The following is a 21784-nucleotide window of genomic DNA, read 5'->3' on the forward strand; positions in this document are numbered from 1 at the left end:
TGAGGACAAGATGTGATGCCTTCTCCCAGGGAGTCTTACCCGTCAGTTCTGGCAAACAGTTAGCATGTCATATATCTTTGCTGGCCCTGTCAGGTTATTGAATTTCTTCCAATATTGCAAGGAGGTCCTCGAATGTCACTGTCACCTCCTTCCACATCACACAGCCAGCTGCATTGGTATGTTTCTTGCCTCCACAAACTATCACTTCTCTGCCTTGTTTCAGCCAGCAGTACATCCACATCATGCTCTGCGAGGTTTGAGTACCTATTCTTTGCCCTTTTTGTAGGAGACAGCTCTGTGTCTGTTTCAATGCTCTAATTCACTTAACATACGGTGGCCCTTTAAATATAGTCTTGCACCTTGAACTCTGCCCTCTCCCTGAATTTTCCAGGACTCTCTGGGGACGAAATTCACCATCCCCGAAGGGACAGCTGCACGGGGTTTGGGCGGCCGATCGAAAAAATCAATGGGCTGTCGCAGGAGGGTGATTTTCCCTCCCTGAGCCATTTTCAGCTCAGCGGGGATTTGAGCAGTGCGCACTTCAATCAGAAATGGCGAGGTGAAGCTGCTGTAAAGGTAGGTTTCCAGCATTGAGCTCAGCAGCGTGCAGGCCTCTGAAAAGCTGCCAGGACAGGGATTTTCACCAATAAAAAGGTCGGACTTCTTCAGGCAGTGCCCCCGTGAGGTAATTCGAGTCGGTGCTTGAACACAACACAGCTGGAGTTTTGCCACGATCAGGGCTCTTTGGTAGGAAAATAGTTTTATTCATTTTAGTGTTTTTATTTCAGATTCCATCATCCACAGTATTGAGCTTTTCATATAGTTTTATTAATTGTTTTGGCTCCATTAAACCTGATGAGTGCTGCTCAGATATTTGCATATACTTTTGTACAACTTTCAGATCTGACACTTTAGTGGAGGCCTGTGGGCTGCAGAGACCCGCTTGGCAGGGTTCACCCTGAGGATGGGAGGAGTGTTGGGAGGGCAACACCTGGTACACCTGGTCAGAAGTAGGGTGGCACGCAGGAGAAGGTGTCGTCATCAGCACCGTGCAGAGAGGCAGCGGGCAAGGGAGGCAGCAGCCATGATTCGTTCATTCTGTGCCAGACCAGTATGCCCGCCGTCTTGACCAGCTCGAATCAGGATTGAGGTTGGCTGCTTAGAGACAAGGGATATCCCCTGTCCACTTGGCTGCTCACTCCACTGTGGAACCCCAGGACAGCGCCAGAGCATGCATACAATGACGCTCATTGTGTCACCAGGTGCATCATCGAGCAGTGCATAGGCATCCTTAAGCAGAGATTCCGGTGCCTGGACTGCTCTGGTGGCACCTTGCAGTACTCTCCTCAACGGGTCTCCATAATTGTCATGGTCTGCTGCATGCTGCACAATCTGGCGATCATAAGGGGACAGCCGCTGGAGGTCGAGCCAGCAGTACCACCTGAGGAGGAGGAAGAGGAAGAGGATCCCCATCACCCCAGAGCTAGGAGGCGTCGACCCATCGCCACCCTGGAAGGGCCTGGTGCAGACTGGCCAGCACCCTCCTGGGATGGTGCGGCCTCACATATATGGAAGTGCCTGCCGCCTCGCCTGCCTAGCAATCTCCCTCTGTGCATTATGTACTGCCGGTCTGCCAGGTCTCCCCACGTCAGGAAACAGTATTCTTCTTCTCTCCTCCAAACTGTCCCTCATTGTCTTAACTCCATATCAGTGAACCTGTTTGTTGAGTCCTTAACTCTTAAACATAATCACACGAGGCACGTTCTGCAGACACAGTCACACTGTGACCTTCACTTTTATTCCCTGGACCAAGGAGTGCTGGCCCTGCGAGGGACCTCCCCTTATATACCTGAATCTCCAGGTAAGGAGTGTCTCCCACAAGTACACCCCCTGTGGTCAAGGTGTGCATTTCTAGTAAGTATGTACAGTATGTAATGGTTACATGAGGGTTACAATTGTATAAGGGTTACAGTAGTATGCTGGTTACATACATGACATCACCTCCCCCCTCACGTCTTTTTGACTCAAAGGTTAAGTCTATCAGGTGGTCGACGCTCTCTCGTGGAGCGCTGTTGAGGCTCTGGTGGCTGAGCCTTGGCATGCGTTTCTGTCACCTGAGGTGATTCCGGCCTGTCCGGGCTAGCCACAGGAACTGTGCATACTGGTGATTGTCCTTGTTGCTCGTCCACTGACAGTGGTGTGGTTGACATCTCATGCTCTTCTTCATGTTCATCGGTGTCTATGCTGAACCTTTTCTTTACTTGGTGTTTGCGGCATATCGGCCCATTATTGAGTCTGACCACTATGACCCTGTTTCCCTCTTTACCAATTACGGTGCCCTCCAGCCACTTGGGTCCCAATGCATGGTTAAGTACAAATACCGGATCATCCATTTCTATACACCTCTTCCTTTGAGTTACGATCGTGGCACTCGGTTTGGGACTGGCGCTTGCCCTCAACAATGTCTGCCAGGGTTGGGTGGATGAGGGACAGCCGCGTTTTGAGCGTACGTTTCATGAGGCGTTCCGTTGGCGGAACTCCTGTGAGCGAGTGCGGCCGGGACCTATAGGCCAGCAGGAGGCGCGATAGGCAGTACTGCAGAGAGGGTCCTTGGATGCGGAGCATGCCTTGCTTTATGACTTGGACCGCACGTTCCGCCTGGCTATTGGAAGCCGGCTTGAATGGCGCCGTCCGGACATGTTTAATGCCATTACCCGACATAAACTCCTGGAATTCATGGCTGGTGAAACACGGGCCATTGTCGCTGACTAGGATGTCCGGTAAGCCATGGGTCGCGAAAACCATGCGCAGGCTCCCCACGGTGATGGATGTCATGCACGAGTTTAATAAGATGCACTCGATCCATTTCTAGTATGCATCGACAATTATCAAGAACATTTTTCCCATGAACGGGCCCTCATAGTCCACGTGAATGCGTGACCAAGGCTTGGTGGGCCAGGGCCACGGGCTGAGCGGGGCCTCCCTGGGGGCGTTGCCCAGCTGGGCACACGTCGTGCACCTGCGAATCCAGTGTTCCAGGTCTGAGTCAATCCCTGGCCACCATACATGTGACCGGGCAATGGCCTTCATTAACACAATGCCAGGGTACTCACTGTGGAGTTCACTGATGAATGTTTCCCTCCCCTTCTGGGGCATGACCACTCGGCTGCCCCATAGCAGGCAGTCGGCTTGGGTGGAGAGCTCATCTATCCGTCTCTGAAATGGTCTTACCTCCTCAGGGCACGCCCCGTGAGTGGGCGCCCAATCCCCCGTCAGGACACATTTCTTTATCATAGGTAGGAGGGGGTCCCTGTTGGTCCAGAGTTTGATCTGGCGGGCTGTGATGGGGGAGCCTGAGGTGCCAAAAGCCTCAACGGCCATGACCATCTCAGCGCTTTGCTCCGCCGCCCCCTCTGTGGTGGCAAGGGGAAGCCTGCTGAGCGCGTCAGTGCAGTTTTCGGTGCCTGGCCAGTGCCGTATGGTGTAGTCATATGCAGCCAGCATGAGAGCCCATCGCTGTATGCGAGCTGACGCATTTGCATTGACCACCTTGCTGTCGGACAACAGAAAAGTTAACGGCTTGTGGTCCGTTTCTAACTCGAACGGTCTGCCGAAAAGGTATTGGTGCATTTTTTTCACACCATAAACGCAAGCGAGTGCTTCCTTTTCGACATTGCCGTACCCACGCTCTGCCTGGGAGAGCGACCTGGAGGCATAAGCCGTCTCCATTACCCTGCTGCAACACACACCCAACCCCGTATGATGATGCATCACATGTTAAAACTATTTTTTTTACAGGGGTCATACAACGTTAACAGTTTGTTGGAACAAAACAGGTTCCGCGCCCTGTTGAAAGCCCGTTCTTGACAGTCCCCCCAAAACCATTTGCAACCCTTACGCAGGAGCACGTGTAACGGCTCCAAGAATGTGCTTAAGTTCGGCAGGAAGTTCCAGAAGTAGTTCAAAAGTCCCAGGAACAATCGCAACTCCGATGTGTTGCCAGGCCGGGGCGCACGACAGATGGACTCCGTTTTGGATTCGGTAGGCCGGATCCTGTCTGCGGCAACCCTCCTGCCCAAAAACTCAACCTCTGGGGCCAAAAACACACACTTGGCCTTCTTCAGCCGCAGGCCTACCCGGTCCAGTCGGTGTAGCACCTCCTCCAGGTTATGGAGGTGTTCCTCGGTCTCTCGACCTGTTATTAGGATGTCGTCCTGGAATACAATTGTGCCGGGAATGGATTTCAGCAAGCTTTCCATGTTTCTCTGAAAGATGGCGGCCACCAAGCGGATGCCAAAAGGACACCTGTTGTAGATGAATAAACCCTTGTGCGTCATGATGGTGGTCAGAAGCTTGGATTCTTCAGCCAGTTCCTGAGTCATGTCGGCCAAAGTGAGGTCCAATTTAGTGAACAGCTTGCCACCTGCCAATGTGGCAAAAAGGTCCTCCGCCCTCGGGAGCGAGTATTGGTCCTGCAGGGACACCCGGTTGATGGTGGCTTTGTAGTCACCGCAGATCCTAACCGAGCCGTCCGCTTTAAGGACAGGATCAATGGGACTTGCCCAGTCACTGAATTCAATGGGCGAAATTATGCCCTCTTTGAGCAGCCTGTCCAGTTCACTCTCTATTTTCTCCCGCATCACGTACGGCACCGCTCTGGCTTTGTGGTGCACTGGTCTGGCGTCCGGGGTGATGGGTATAACTACTTTTGTGCCCTTGAACGTTCCGACACCGGGTTGAAACAGTGACCCGAACTTTTGTAGTACCTGTAAGCATGAGCTTCGCTCCACAGATGAAATGGCATGCACATCCCCCTATTTCCAATTCATCTTAGCTAGCCAGCTCCTTCCCAAAAGCACGGGGCTATTTCCCGGAACAATCCAGATGGCAGCCGGTTCTGTGACCCATTGTGTGTTACCACCACGTTTGCACTGCCTAGCACTGGAATGATCTCTTTGGCGGACGTCCGTAGCTGCGTATTAATTCGTTCCAGTTTGGGCCTGCTAGCTCTGTGTGGCCATAGTTTCTCAAATTGTTGTGCACTCATGAAGGACTGGCTAGCTCCCGTGTCCAGCTCCATGTGCACTGGGATGCCATTCAATAAAACTTTCATCATCATGGGTGGCATTTTGGTGTATGAGCTGTGGACGTCAGCCACATGAACCCGCTGAACTTCAGCATCCATGGCTTTACCCCAGGCATTGTCCTGCACTGCAAGCCCCTCACCTGATTCCTCTGTTTCATAGATTAGCCTCGCTACCGGCTGTTTGCAAACCCTAGCCAAATGTCCTCTGGCATTACAATTCCTACAGACGAACTGCTGAAATTTGCAGCTTTTCGCATAATGTCTGCCCCCGCATCTCCAGCATTGGCTGAGATCGTTGTTCACAAAAGGACTGTTAGCAGGCATTCCTCTCTGATTGTTCCCTTGGTTGTTTCTAAACACTCTGATGGTGGGTGTTAATGGTCCTCTTGATGGCGTGAATTGCCGCTCCCCTCTCCATTGTCCCTGTCGGGGGCCCACCTTAGAGTCGGTTTCAGCTTGGGCAGTTACAAAATGCCTTTGTCTGACTGCTGCAGTTTCAAAATGCCTTTGCCTGACTGCGAGATCTTGAGCTGCATTTATCACGTTAATTCCTTGGTCTGTTGCCTCGTTGGACCCAGGACTACTCGAGTAAATCAGCTTGGTCTCTTCTTCCCCGGCTATGAAAGTTTGAGCTATCAATGCTGCCCCTTCTAGAGTTAAGTCCTTGGTTTCTATGAGCTTCCTGAAGATCCCTGCATGGCTAATGCCCTCAATGAAAAAATCCCTTAACATCTCCCCGCTGCAGGCGTCTGAGAACTTACAGAGGATGGCCAAGCGCCGCAAGTCTGCCACGAAGTCCGAGATGTTTTGCCCTTCCCGACGTCAGTGTGTGTAGAACCGGTGCCGGGCCATGTGTATGCTGCTCGCCAGTTTTAAGTGTTCGCTGATCAGCTGGCTGAGCTCTTCAAAAGACTTGTGGGCCGGTTTGTGGGGTGCGAGTAGGTCCTTCATCAGCGCATACGTTTTTGTCCCGCAGCTTGTTAGTAGATCCGCCCTCCACTTGTCAGCCACATCCTCTCCCAGCCAGTCCTTCATGACAAAGGTCTGCTGGAGTCTCTCCACAAAATCGTCCCAGTCTTCACTCACACAGTAACATTCCTCTGAGCTACCGGTGGCCATCCTCTGGGTTCAGTGATTCCCGTTTCCCATCGGCAGGTGTTGAGTCTTTAACTCTCAAACATAATCACACGAGGCACGTACAGCAGACATAGTCACTCTGTGACCTTCATCTTTATTATCTGGACCAAGGAGTGCTGGCCCTGCGAGGGACCTCCCCTTATATACCTGAATCTGCAGGTAAGGAGTGTCTCCCACAAGTCCCCCTGTGGTCAAGGTGTGCATTCCTAGTAAGTATGTACAGTATGTAGTGGTTCCCTGAGGGTTACAATTGTATAAGGGTTACAGTAGTATGCTGGTTACATACATGACACTGTTACCTCTTCTTTCACCTCTTACACCAATCCTCCTTCCAGACTCCTTCCAAACTCCTTCCCCCCCATCAGGGCCTTGCTGCAAATCTTGGACTTAAAAGGACAGGGAGCAGCTGGCTCATTAGAAACCCTTACCTGCTTGCTGAATTTCTCAGTGGTGATAATGCTCAAAGTAAGACAGCCACACCACTGAAAAATCCACTTTGGAAGCGCTGGAACCAATTTGTTCACTTTTGGACCTGAATATGGGGTGGCCCAGCTATGAATAACTTTCGGTGCTAATGGCCCTAAAAAAATAGAAACATAGAAACAAAGAAAATAGGTGCAGGAGTAGGCCATTCGGCCCTTCGAGCCTGCATCACCATTCAATATGATCATGACTGATCATGCAACCTCAGTACCCCACCCCTGCCTTCTCTCCATGCCCCCTGATCCCTTTAGCTGTAAGGGCCACAACTAATTCCCTTTTGAATATGTCCAACGAACTGGACTCAACAACTTTCTGTGGCAGAGAATTCCACAGGTTCACAACTCCCTGGGTGAAAAAGTTTCTCCTCATCTTGGTCCTAAATGGCTTACTCCACATCTTTAGACCGTGACCCCTGGTTCTGGACATCCCCAACATCGGGAACATTCTACCTGCATCTAACCTGTTCAGTCCCGTCAGAATTTTATAAGTTTCCATGAGATCCTCTCTCATTCTTCTAAATTCCAGTGAGTATAAGCCTAGCCGATCCAGTCTTTCCTCATATGTCAATCTTGCCATCCCGAGAATCAGTCTGGTGAACCTTCGCTGCACTCCCTCAATAGCAAGCATGTCCTTCCTCAGATTAGGAGACCAACATTGCACACAGTATTCAAGGTGTGGTCTCACCAAGGCCCTGTACAATTGCAGTAAGACCTCCCTGCTCCTATACTCAAATCCCCTCGCTATGAAGGCCAGCATGCCATTTGCTTTCTTTAATGCCTGCTGTAACTGCATGCCTACCTTCAATGACTGATGTACCATGACACCCAGGTCTCTTTGCACCTCCCCTTTTACTAATCTGCCGCCATTCAGATAATAATCTGCCTTCCTGTTTTTGCCACCAAAGTGGATAATCTCACATTTTCCACATTATACTGCATCTGCCATGCATTTGCCCATTCACCGAACCTGTCCAAGTCACCCTGCAGCCTCTTAGCATCCTCCTTGCAGCTCGCACTGCCACCCAGCTTAGTGTCATCTGCAAACTTGCAGATATTATTTTCAATTCCTTTGTCTAAATCATTAATGTATATTGTATATAGCTGGGGTCCCAGCACTGAGCCCTGCGACACTCCACTAGTCAGTGCCTGCCATTCTGAAAAGGAACCGTTTATTCCCATTCTTTGCTTCCTGTCTGCCAACCAGTTCTCTATCCACGTCAATACTTTACCCCCAATACTATGTGCCTTAATTTTGTACACTAATCTTGTTATGTCTTGAATAAAGAATCTGACCAGATACTTAAGCTCAAAGTAACATGTGACCGTAGTCCTTTATTACAGGTCTCCAGAGTGCCTTTCCAGCCTGTGAGGCCTCCTTATGTACAGGTGCTCTGAAGGGATTGTGGGATCCCTTGGACTCCAGGGGATGAGCCTTCTGGTGGTTAAACAAGGTATTTATAGGTTTACATATATAACATCACTCCCCCCCCCGCCCCCCCCCAAAGTCAATAGTGTAACTAGTTACAACGTGAGTCGATCTGGGGCCTTCCTTTCCCTGGTTGATTGTCTCGGTGCAAATGCTGGTTTTGATGAGTCGTTTGTTGGGCCCTTGCTGGGCTGCTGCACAGCTGGCCTTGCCGGGCTGCTGGGTGTGGTGTGTCCTGCTGGGCTGCTGCAAGTGATGGGTTCTGCTTCGTGGTCAACCGCTGGGTCGGTTGCCGTTTGTGTGTGTATGTTGGGGGATCGAAAAAGGTAGAGTCTATTGTGGATTGTTCTGGATAGTCAGTGAATCTGAGTTTGATTTGGTCCATGTGTTTTCTTCAGGTGAGTCTATTTGAAAATTTGACCTGAAATACCCTACTCCCCTCTTTGGCCACAACAGTGCTGGGAAGTCACTTGGGACCTTATCCACAGTTCAACACATACAGAATCATTAATCTCGATTTTGCGTGACACATTTGCGCGATCATGATATGTATTCTGTTGAAGCCGCCTGCTCTCTACCTGTTCGTGTAGATCAGGGTGGACTAACGAGAGCCTTGCCTTAAGTGCCCTTTTCATGAGCAGTTCAGTGGGGGGAACGCCAGTGAGCGAGTGGGGTATTGTGCGGTAACTAAGCAGGACTCGGGATATGCGAGTCTGCAGTGAGCCTTCAGTTACCCTCTTCAAGCTCTGCTTGATTGTTTGCACTGCTCGCTCTGCCTGACCATTGGGCGCTGGTTTAAATGGGGCAGATGTGACATGTTTGATCCCATTGTGGGTCATGAAGTCTTTGAACTCAGCACTGGTGAAGCACGGTCCATTGTCACTCACAAGGACATCAGGCAGGCCATGCGTGGCAAACATGGCCCGCAGGCTTTCAACGGATGTGCTTGCCGACATTATCTCACCTTCAATCCATTTGGAGTATGCATCTACAACCACAAGGAACATTTTTCCCAAGAATGGGCCTGCAGAGTCGACATGGACCCTGGATCACGGTTTGGAGGGCCAGGACCATAAACTTAGTGGCGCCTCCCTGTGTGCATTGCTTAACTGTGAACATGTTTTACATTTGTGCACGCAGGACTCAAAGTCTGCATCGACATCGGGCCACCACACGTGGGATCTGGCTATCGCTTTCATCATTACAATGCCTGGGTGGGTACTGTGGAGGACACTAATGAAAGTGTCCCTGACCTTTATTGGCACCACGACCCGATTACCCCATAGGACGAAGTCTGCCTGTATGGACATTTCATCTCTGCACCGCTATTACGGCTTTATTTCTTCCTGCATCTCTAATGGGACACTAAACCAACTCCCGTGGAGCACACAGTTTTTTACTAAGGACACTAAGGGGTCCTGGCTCGTCCAGGTTCTAATCTGTCGGGCGGTAACAGGTGATTGCTCACTCTTGAATGCTTCCATTACCATAACTAAATCGGCGGGCTGTGCCATCTCCACCCCTGTGGTGGGCAATGGCAGCCTACTGAGAGCATCGGCACAGTTTTCTGTGCCTGGCCTGTGGCGGATGGCGTAGTTGTATGCGGACAACGTGAGCGCCCACCTCTGGATGCGGGCCGATGCATTCGTATTTATCCTCTTACTTTCAGAAAAGTGGGATATAAGTGGCTTATGGTCGGTTTCCAATTCAAATTTGAGCCCAAACAGATATTGATGCATTTTCTTTACCCCATAAGCACACGCTAACGCTTCTTTTTCAATCATGCTGTAGGCCCTCTCAGCCTTAGACAGACTTCTGGATGCATAAGCAACTGGTTGCAATTTCCCAGATTCATTAGCTTGTTGCAATACACACCCGACACCATATGACGACGCATCACATGCTAGTACCAAACGCTTACATGGATCATATAACAGAAGCAATTTGTTTGAGCAAAACAGTTTCCTAGCTTTCTCAATAGCATTTTCTTGGCTTTTACCCCATACCCATTCATCTCCTTTATGCAGTAAAGTGTGCAGTGGTTCTAACAATGTGCTAAGACCCGACAAGAAGTTACTAAAGTAGTTCAGGAGTTCTAGGAACGACCGCAGCTCCGTCACGTTCTGTGGTCTCGGTGCATTCTTGATTGCCTCCGTCTTCGAATCGGTGAGCCTGATGCCGTCCGCCACGATTCTTCTCTCCAGGAACTCCACTTCAGGCACCAGGAAAACACACTTTAAGCATTTTAACCTGAGCCCCACATGATTAAGCTGACTAAGAACCTCTTCCAGGTTCTGGAGGTACTCGACGGTGTCTCGACCTATGAACAAGATGTCGTCCTGGAAGACCACGGTGCGCAGGACCGACTTCAGCAAACTTTCCAAGTTACTCTGGAATATCGCCGTGGCTGATCGAATCCCAAACGGGCATCTGTTGTAAATGAAGAGACCTTTGTGTGTGTTGATGAAGGTGAGGCCCTTTGATGATTCCGCCAGCTCCTGCGTCATGTAGACCGAGGTCAAGTCCAGCTTCGTAACATTTTCCCTTCCATCAGCGTCGCAAATAGGTCATCTGCCTTTGGTAGCGGGTATTGATCCTGCAGGGAGAAACAATTGATAGTTACTTTGTAATCACCACAGATTCTGACGGTGCCGTCTTCCTTGAAGACTGGAACATTCTGATTGGCCCACTCATTGAATTCGATCAGCGAAATGATGCCCTCTCGTTGCAACCGGTCCAGCTCGATCTCCACCCTCTCTCTCATCATGTATGGTACCGCTCTCGCCTTGTGATGGATGGGTCGCGCCCACAGAATCAAGTGGATCTGCACTTTTGCTCCTTGGAACGTCCTGATGCCCGGTTCAAACAGTGAGGGAAACTTGTTTAAGACTTGAGTACATGAAGTGTCGTCGACAGACGAGAGCGCTCGGACATCGTCCCAGTTCCAGCGTTTATTCCCAGGCAGCTCCTGCCGAATAGCGTGGGGCCATCGCCTGGTACCACCCAGAGTGGTAAATTGTGCACCGCTCCATCGTAGGAGACCTTTACAGTAGCACTGCCAATTACGGGAATCAGTTCCTTTTGTGTACGTTCTCAGTTTAGTATGAATGGGAGTCAGGACTGGCCTTGAGGCATTGCTGCACCACAATTTATCGAAAGTCTTTTTGCTCATTATGGACTGGCTCACGCTCGTGTCCAGCTGGGAGTCCATTTAATTCAACCTTCAGCATTATCGGGGGACACTTTGTGGTAAATGTGTGCACCCCATATATCTCTGCCTCCTCAGTCTGAGGCTCTGGTTCATCGTGATCCACCATGGATCTGTCCTCCTCTGCAACATGGTGGTTTGCAGGATTAGCAGGGTTTGCAGCTCGCCTGTACATACGTTGGAGGTGTCCCATTGTTCCACAGCCCTTGCTAACATATCCTTTGAAGCGGCATGACTGGAAGCAATGATCACGCCAGCAGCGCCAACAAGGTGTTAATGGCCTTGCATTCACCACCCTTGATGATGGACTCTGAGACGTCTGCGGACGTGCAGCTGCAGGCGTGTAAGTCCTGCCCTGTACGTTACGATTCGAAAACAATATTGCTTTGTTCACAATACTTGCAGCAGCACTCGTGTGCTGAGAGATTTGTTTGGTATTTTCACTGGTGGCGATGAATGCCTGGGCTATCACTATGGCTTTAGTCAAGGTTGGGGTCTCTACAGTCAAAAGTTTGCAAAGTATTACTTCATGGCCAATGCCAACTACAAAGAAGTCCCTGAGCATGTGCTCCAAATGTCCTTCAAATTCGCAATGTCCTGCAAGACGCCTTAGTTCGGCGACGTAGCTTGCCACTTCCTGGCCTTCAGACCTCTTGTACATGTAGAACCGGTACCTCGCCATCAGAACGCTTTCCTTCGGGTTTAGATGCTCCAGGACCAGTGTGCACAAATCATTGTACGATTTCTCTGTGGGTTTCGCTGGAGAGAGCAGATTTTTCATGAGGCCATACGTTGGTGCCCTGCAAACGATGAGGACGATCGCCCTTCGTTTGTCAGCGTTCGCTTCTCCTTCCAGCTCATTGGCCACGAAGTATTGGTCGAGTCGCTCCACGAAGGTTTCCCAATCATTTCCCTCCAAAAATTTCTCCAGGATGCCCATGGTCTCCGCATTGTTGCAGTGGTGTTTGTCATTTGTATCTTGTCTCCAGTTGTTATGTCTTGAATAAAGAGTCAGACTAGATACTGCAAGCTGAAAGTAAGGTGTGACCGTAGTCCTTTATTACAGATCTCAGAGTGCCTCTCCAGCCTGTGAGGCCTCCTTATGTACAGGTGCTCCCAAGGGATTGTGGGATACCTTGGGACATAGAAACATAAAAAATAGGTGCAGGAGTAGGCCATTTGGCCCTTCAAGCCTGCACCACCATTCAATAAGATCATGGCTGGTCATTCACCTCAGTACCTCTTTCCTGCTTTCTCTCCATACCCCTTAATCCCTTTAGCTGTAAGGGCCATAACTAACTCTCTCTTGAATATATTCAACAAACTGGCATCAACAACTCTCTGTGGTAGAGAATTCCACAGGTTAACAACTCTCTGACTGAAGAAGTTTCTCCTCATCTCGGTCCTAAATGGCTCACCCCTTATCCTTAGACACCCCTGGTTCTGGATTTCCCCAACATTGGGAACATTCTTCCTGCATCTAACCTGTCCAGTCCCATCAGAATTTTATATGTTTCTTTGAGATCCCCTCTCATCCTTCTAAACTCCAGTAAATACAGCCCAGTCGATCCAGTCTCTCCTCATATGTCAGTCCTGCCATCCCAGGAATCAGTCTGCTGAACCTTCGCTGCACTCCCTCAATAGCAAGGATGTCCTTCCTCAGATTAGGAACTGAGGAACACAATATTCCAGGTAAGACCTCACCAAGGCCCTATACAACTGCAGTAAGACCTCTCTGCTCCTGTACTCAAATCCCCTAGCTATGAAGGCCAACATGCCATTTGCCTTCTTCACCGCCTGCTGTACCTGCATGCCAACTTTCAATGACTGATGTACCATGACACCCAGGTCTCGTTGCACCTCCCCTTTTCCTAATCTGCTGCCATTCAGATAATATTCTACCTTCGTGTTTTTGCCACCAAAGTGGATAACCTCACATTTATCCACATTATACTGCATCTGCCAGGCATTTGCCCACTCACCTAACCTGTCCAAGTCACCCTGCAGCCTCTTGGCATCCTCCCCACAGCTCACATCGCCACCCAGCTTAGTGTCATCTGCAAACTTCGAGATATTACACTCAATTCCTTCATCTAAATCATTGCTGTATATTGTAAATAGCTGGAGTCCCAGCACTGAGCCCTGCGGCACCCCACTAGTCACTGCCTGCATTTCTGAAAAGGACCCGTTTATCCTGACTCTCTGCTTCCTGTCTGCTAACCAATTCTCTATCCACGTCAATACATTACCCCCAATAGCATGTGCTTTAATTTTGCACACCAATCTCTTGTGTGGGACCTTGTCAAAAGCCTTTTGAAAGTCCAAATACACCACATCCACTGGTTCTCTCTTATCTGCTCTACTAGTCACATCCTCAAAAAACTCTAGAAGAGTTGTCAAGCATGATTTCCCTTTCATAAATCCATGCTGACTTGGACCGATCCTGTCACTGCTTTCCAGATGCGCTGCTCTTACATCTTTAATAATTGATTCCAACATTTTCTCCACCACCGATGTCAGGCTAACCGGTTTATAATTACCTGTTTTCTCTCTCCCTCCTTTTTAAAAAGTGGGGTTACATTAGCTACCCTCCAGTCCATAGGAACTGATCCAGAGTACATGGAATATTGGAAAATGACCACCAATGCATCTACTATTTCTCAGGCCATTTCCTTAAGTGCAGACTATCAGGCCCTGGGGACTTATTGGCCTTCAATCCCTTCAATTTCCCTAACACCATTTCCTGACTGAAAAGGATTTCCCTCAGTTCCCCCTGCTCGCTAGACCCTCGGTCCCCTAGTATTTTTGGGAGGTTATTTGTGTCTTGCTTCATGAAGACAGAACCAAAGTATTTGTTTAATTTGTCTGCCATTTCCTTGTTCCCCATTATGAATTCACCCGATTCTGACTGCACTAATATTTTTCTCTTCACATATCAATAGAAGCTTTTGCAGTCAGTTTTTATGTTCCCTGCAAGCTTACTTTCATACTCTATTTTCCCCCTCCTTATTAAACCCTTCGTCCTCCTCTGCTGAATTCTAAATTTCTCCCAGCCCTCAGGTTTGCTGCTTTTTCTGACCAATTTATATGCCTCTTCCTTGGATTTAACACTTTCATTAATTTCCCTTGTTAGCCACGGCTGAGCCACCTTCCCTTTTTTATTCTTATGCCACACACCGATGTACAATTGTTGTAGTTCATCCATGTGATCTTTAAATGTCTGCCATTGTCTATCCACTGTCAACCCTTTAAGTATCATTCTCCAGTCTATCCTCGCCAATTTACGTCTCATACCATCGAAGTTTCCTTTCTTTAAGTTCAGGACCCTTGTCTCTGAATTAATTGTGTCACTCTCCATCTTAATGAAGAATTCTACCATATTATGGTCATTCTTCCCCAAGGGACGACCAGATTGCTAATTAATCCTCCCTCGTTACGCAAGACCCAGTCTAGGATGGCATGCTCTCCAATTGGTTCCTCGACATAATGGTCCAGAAAACCATCCCTTATACACTCCAGGAAATCCTCCTTTACAGTCTTGCTACCAGTTTGGTTAGCCCAATCAATATGTAGATTAAAGTCACCCATGATAACTGCTGTACCCTTATTGCACACGTCGCTAATTTCCTGTTTGATGCCGTCCCCAACCTCCCTACTACTATTTGGTGGTCTGTACACAACTCCCACTAATGTTTTCTGCCCTTTGGTGTTTCGCAGCTCTACCAATATAGATTTTACATCATCCACGCTAATGTTCTTCCTTGATATTGCGTTAATCTCCTCTTTAACCAGTAATGCTACCCCACCTCCTTTTCCTTCCTGTCTGTCCTTCCTGAATATTGAATACCCCTGGATGTTGCATTCCTAGCCTTGGTTACTCTGGAGCCATGTCTCTGTAATCCCAAGGTGCGGGGAGCACCAGCTTTCAAGCGGTACTGAATTTCGGGCCTCCTATGTATTGTTGCCCTTCTGCTGATTGGAATCTTAACAGTGTCCTGCCCAATGATATCCAAAAGAACTGACCCCAGGATTTCTAACAGGATCAGTGGCTGTCACGATGGATGTCCCATCTCCCGCTTCCTGTCCTTCTGCCAGTGGAGCTGGGGACCACAAATTTCATGATCAGAGCTTCTTATCTTATTAATAGCTGACATACTGGTATCACTGCGCTTGGGCCTAATAGAGTTTATGAAGCTAGTCAAAAGCCTTCTGCAATAAATTAAAGATTTTGAAATAGTAAAATGTATATGTGATGAAACTTAGCTATACCCTGCTTTAGATAAATCCTGTTTCAAACTATAATATTGGTTACGTCTTTTACGTGAAATGTTGTCTTTGATTACTGTATAGATCCAATGATTAACGCTTCCAGGTGGGAGATATAGTGAGATTATTTGGTTTCATCTTCTCACAAGAAAGGCATCTGACAACTAAGTGATTTTCATTAGCACCTTAAGCCATTTACTTGGCACGCATATACCATAATCAAAGAGAAAGGGCTTGCCCTGCAACAAGAACCACTACTTCAACCACTTGAAGAGTTAAGAACCTAGATTGCTTACAAGTATACAAATAATTTGCTTTCATTTAATAAGAACCATCATTACAAAATATTTTCTATGCATGTTAGCAGCAAATAGTGTAACGAAGTCTTTTAGAAAACTAAATAACCATAAAAAATACATTAATTTTCTTTTCTTGGTTTTTAATGCATAAACCTTGTGCTCATTTTTGTTCCAAAATGACACTACACTACATGAGAAATAGGAGCAGGAGTAGGCCTTTGGCCCCTCGAGCCTGCTCCGCCAATTAATGAGATCTGATATTGGGCTCAGTTCTACTTCCCTGACCGTTCCAAATAACCCCTCACTCCCTTATCGTTCAAAAAAAATGTCTATCTCCACCTTAAATATATTCAATGGCCCAGCCTCCACAGCTCTCTGGGGCAGAGAATTCCACAGATTTACGATACTCTGAGAGAAGAAATTTTTCCTCATTTCAGTTTGAAATGGGCGACCCCTTATTCTTAAACTATGTCCCCTAGTTCTAGATTCCCCCACAAGTGGAAATATCCTCTCTGCATCTACCTTGTCGAGCCCCCTCAGTATCTTATGTGTTTCAATAAGATCACCTCTCATTCTTCTAAACTCCAATGAGTATAGGGCCAATCTGCTCAACCTTTCTTCGTAAGTCAACCCCTTCATCTCAGGAATCAATCTAGTGAACCTTCTCTGAACTGCATCCAATGTAAGTATATCCTTCCTTAAATAAGGAGACGAAAACCTTTCTCAGTACATTAGGTGTGGTCTCACCAATACCCTGTGCAGTTGTAGCAGGACTACCCTGCTTTTATACTCTATCCCCCTTGCAATAAAGGCCAACATTCCATTTGATTTTCTGATTAATTGCGGTACCTGCAAACTAATTTTTTGTGTTTCATGCACAAGGACCCCCAGGTCCCTCTGTACTGCAGCATTTTGTAATCTCTCCATTTAAATAATATTTTTTTTTTCCTGCCAAAGTGGATAACCTCACACTTTTCCACATTATACTCCATCTGCCAAATGTTTAGCCTGTCTATAGCCCTTTGCAAATTCTTTGTATCGTCCTCACAACTTGCTTTCCTACCCATCTTTGTATCATCAGCAAACTTGGCTACATTATACTCGGTCCCTTCATCCAAGTCATTAATATAGATTATAAATAGTTGAAGCCCCAGCACTAATCCCTGTGGCACCCCACTTGTTACCGTTTGCCAACTGGAAAATTACCCTTTATCCCGACTCTGTTAGTTAGCCAATCCTCTATTCATGCTAATATATTACCCCCAACCCCGTGAGCTCTTATCTTGTGCAGTAACCTTTTATGTAGCACCTTATTGAATGTCTTCTGGAAATCCCAATTGACCACATCTACTGGTTTCCCCCTTATCCACCCTACTTGTTCCATCTTCAAAGAACTCCAGCAAATTTGTCAAACATGATTTCTCTTTCATAAAGCCATGCTGACTCAGCTTGACTGTTTTATTCTTTTCCAAATGTTCTGCTACTGCTTCCTTAATAATGGACCAGCATTTTCCCAACGACAGATGTTAGGCTAACTGATCTATAGTTTCCTGCTTTTTTGTCTCCCTCCTTTTTTAAATAGGCATTACCTTTGCAGTTACCCAATCCGCTGGGACCTCTCCAGATACTAGGGAACTTTGGTAGATTGCACCCAATCTCTGCAGCCACTTCTTTAAAGACCCTAGGATGTAGGCCATCAGGTCCAGGGGATTTGTCCACCTTTAGTCACATTTTTTTACCAAGTACTTTTTCTTTAGTGATAGTGATTGTGTTAAGTTCCCCCCTCCCTATAGCCCCTTGATCATCTATTATTGGGATGTTTTTAGTTTCTTTTACCGTGAAGATCGATACAAAATATTTGTTCAAAGACTCTGCCATTTCCCTGTTCCCCATTATTAATTCCCCAGTCTCATCCTCAAGGTGACCAACATTTAATTTAGCTACTCTCTTCCTTTTTATATTCCTGTCGAAGCTCTTACTATCTGTTTTTATATTTCTTGCTAGTTTACTCTCATAATCCAAATTCTCTCTCTTTATTATTTTTTTAGTCATCCTTTGCTGGTTTTTAAAATTTCCCAATCCTCTGGCCTCCCACTAATCTTGGCAACATTGTATGCCATTGTTTTCAATTTGATACCATCCTTTACTTCCTTAGTTCGCCCTTCTGTTAAAGTATTTCCTTCTCACTGGAATATATTTTTGTTGCGAGTTATGAAATATCTCCTTAAATGTCTGCCACTGCTTTTCAACCGTCTTACACTTTAATCTATTTTTCCAGTCCACTTTAGCCAACTCTGCCTTCATATCATTGTAATCGCCTTTATTTAAGATCAGGACACTGGTTTGAGACCCCACTTTCTCACACTCCAACTGAATTTGAAATTCAACCATGCTATGATCATTCTTTCCTAGAGGATAATTTACTATGAGATCATTTATTAATCCTGTCTCATTACACAGTACCATATCTAAAATAGCCTGCTCCCTGGTTGGTTCCACAATGTACTGTTCAGGGAAACAATCCTGGATACACTCTATGAACTCTTCCTCAAGGCTACCTTGGCCATTTTGATTTGTCCAATCAATATGAAGATTAAAGTCGGCCATGATTATTGCAGTAACTTTCATACAAGCCTCCATTATTTCTTGATTTATACTCTGCCCAACAGTGTAGCTACTGTTAGGGAGCCTATAGACTATGCCCACCAGTGACTTTTCCCCTTATTATTCCTTATCTCCACTCAAACTGATTCAACATCTTGATCTTCTGAGCCATATCATTTCTCACTACTGCACCGGTCTCATCCTTTATTAATAGAGCTACCCCACCTCCTTTTCCTTTCTGTCTATCCTTCCGAATTGTCTCATACCCCTGAATATTCATTCACAGCCTTGGTCACCTTGTAACCACGTCTATCTTGTTACGGATGCTGTGTGCATTCAGATAAGGAGCTTTTAATTTTGTCTTTTTATCATTTTTCCTTGCTTTGACCCCATTTTCTGATACACTCTTATTTTTATACATTCTGTCCCTTCCTGTCACACTCTGGTTATCATTTGTCCCATCATGACCCTGCTCTATTGCCTTCTCCTTTCTCTTTGACTTTTTAAATTTCCGTTCACCTGAACCCTCCCCTGCATTATTTAGTTTAAAGCCCTCTCTACAGCCCTAGTTCGTCGATTCGGCAGGACACTAGTCCCAGCATGGTTCCAGTGAAGCCCATCCCAATGGAACAGCTCCCTCTTACCCCAGTACTGGTGCCAGTGCCCCATGAACCAAAATTCATTTCTCCCACACCAGTCTTCGAGCCACATGTTTATCTCTCTGATCTTATTTACCCGAGGCAAATTTGCTCATGGCTCAGGTAGTAATCCAGGGATTATTACCTTTGTGGTTCTGCTTTTTAATTTAGCCCCTAGCTGCTCATACTCCCTCAGCGGAACCTCTTTCTTTGTTCTACTTATGTTATTGGTACCGACATGGATGGCGACAACTGGATCTTCCCCCTCCCACTCCAATTCCTCTCCAGCCCTGAGGAGATGTCCTTAATCCTGGCACCGGACAGGCAACACAGCCTTCGGGACTCACACTCTTGGCTGCAGTGAACAGTATCTATCTCCCTAACTATACTGTCCCCTACTACTACAAAATTTATTTTTACTCCCCCCAGTTGAGTGGCCCCCTGTACCACGGTGCTGTGGCCAGTTTGCTCATCCTCCCTGCAGTCCCTGCCCTTGTCCACACAGGGAGCAAGAACCTCGTACCTGCTGGACAAGAGCAAGTGCTGAGGCTCCTCCATTACTACCTCCTGGATCCCCATACCTGCCTCGCTCGTAGTCATACTCACCTGTCCCTGACCACGGACCAAATGTGAATTATTTAACCTAAGGTTTGTGACTGCGACCTAGAACACAGAGCCCAGGTAACTCTCCCCTTCCCTGATGTATCACAATGTCTGAAGCTTGGACTCCAGCTCATCAACTCTGAGCCGCAGTTCCTCAAGGAGCTAACATTTGCTGCAGATGTGGTTGCTGTGGACCTCAATGGTGTCCACCAGCTCCCACATGCAACAGCTGCAACACATCGTCTGCTGTCCAATCTCTATTATATTTTATTGAATTAATTAGGTTTTTAAGTTGAAGGGCTAGATTTTTGGGTTTGTGCAATTTCACCCGTTTTCGGGCGCAAACCATGGCAAAAAAATTTTTTTTTGCGTGTGGTTAACGTTAGCGTCAGAGCGCGCAACTTTCGGCAAATGAAAGATGACGACAAGCGTTAGCGCTAACTCTGGTGTTGCGTAGCAGATTTTGTGTGCCAGAGCCGAAACTTCCGCTCCCAAAGTCTTTTTTTTCCACAAAAAATCGGTCCTTCTGCGCATGCGTGAATTTAATTTTTTTCTTCCCGCAGTTCTGGTCAGCCTTCCGATCGCAAACGCTAATGCAGGCAGGGAGCGCCCGCACCCATGCGCAGTACACCTGGTGCTGAATCAGCCATTTTACTTTTGATTTCGATAGTGGAGCAGCAGATCATCATGGAGGAGGAAAGACAACGTGCAAGGAGGTTCACCACAGAGGTAAGCGAGGCCCTAGTTGGGGCTGTGGAAAGAGTTGCATAGGAGGTGTGGATGTAGACCCCTCCCAGCAATCTTTAACAATCTATGGAGGGAAATAGCAGAGGGCGTCTCTGCCCCTGACACTGTTGTTCGAAGCGGCAGACAATGTCGAAACAAATTGAACGATCTCACCAGGGTCATCAGAGTGAGTACCATTTTCATTCATGCACTCCTTCATTATTGACATTATAAATCTGATACACTCTTTGTTCTGATGCTGTTGCTGGGTCTCAGCACTCTGTGGGTTGCCTCCTAAAATGCATGACACATAGGTAGGCTTAGTTTGGCAATCTATTTGCCATGAATGATCTTTACACATTATTAAGATTGTTTTCTGAGATCTCATAAGATGTTTCCGCACTTCGATGTCCTCCTGATGAACCATGTGCAACTTCTAAGGCCGTTAAACAGAAGACTGTATTACATTCACACAGTATGGTATAAGTGCTTTGGTGGCTATCTGTGTGTGCCACAAGAGTAGATGGACCTTCGAGTAACCATTTGCATTTTCAACTTTGCAGGCAAAGAAGTCGCACAACAGACGTGAGCAGCTGCGCACAGGCGGTGGTCCGGCTTACACTCTGCCACTCACTGATGTGGAGGAGCGAGTGGCAGGCCTCATCGGCATCTTCGCTCGGGCATCTGCTGATGGAGGTGCTGACCCCCCTGTTTGAAAGTGAGGGTAAGTCCTGCACACTCCCTGGGCTGGGTTGGGGCAATGTGATGCAGTGTCCATGGAGCAGGGTTGGGGCAATGACATGCAGTGTCTCTGGACTATATATAATGGAGTAGCGGTGAACCTGTGTTATGTGACCTTCCTCATGTCACCCTGTCCCCTCTGCTGCTCACCACTCGTCTGTTGCTTTCTACTTCCAGATGAACAGTCACAAGTGCCACTTCCCTCTTATGGACCCTCCACATCAGGCCGGGGGGCGGGGGCGGTGGGGGGAGGAGGAGGAGGAAGAGGAAGAGGAGAGCAGAGCAGTGAGGAGCCAACTGTGGGATGGTGGGGGTGTGGGGAGGAGGAGGAGGAAGAGGAGGAGGAGAGCAGTGAGGAGCCAACTGTGGGATGGTGGGGTTGGGGGGCTGCGGGGGCAGATGCACTCCACACTTCTTTTGCCACTGGCAAACATGTCATCCGAGGATGAAGCTACATGACAGGAGAGCTCGGTCACGTGATATGTTCCTCCTGTACCATGTGGGAACTCAGGGACGCCTCCGGTGTCCCTGATGACTACGTGTGCGGGAAGTGTATCCGCCTCCAGCT

General features: G+C 47.6%; 1 long non-coding RNA gene across 1 annotated transcript; it reads left to right on the plus strand.

The window, feature by feature from the left end:
* Window positions 1-429: 429 nt before the first annotated feature.
* On the plus strand, window positions 430-21192 carry LOC139262073 (uncharacterized). The gene is made up of 3 exons (XR_011592881.1): window positions 430-576; window positions 20313-20478; window positions 21039-21192. It is a non-coding gene; the product is annotated as an uncharacterized lncRNA (long non-coding RNA).
* The last annotated feature ends 592 nt before the right edge of the window (window positions 21193-21784 follow it).

Source organism: Pristiophorus japonicus, chromosome 4 (genome assembly GCF_044704955.1).
Source record: "Pristiophorus japonicus isolate sPriJap1 chromosome 4, sPriJap1.hap1, whole genome shotgun sequence".
Classification (NCBI taxonomy): domain Eukaryota; kingdom Metazoa; phylum Chordata; class Chondrichthyes; family Pristiophoridae; genus Pristiophorus; species Pristiophorus japonicus.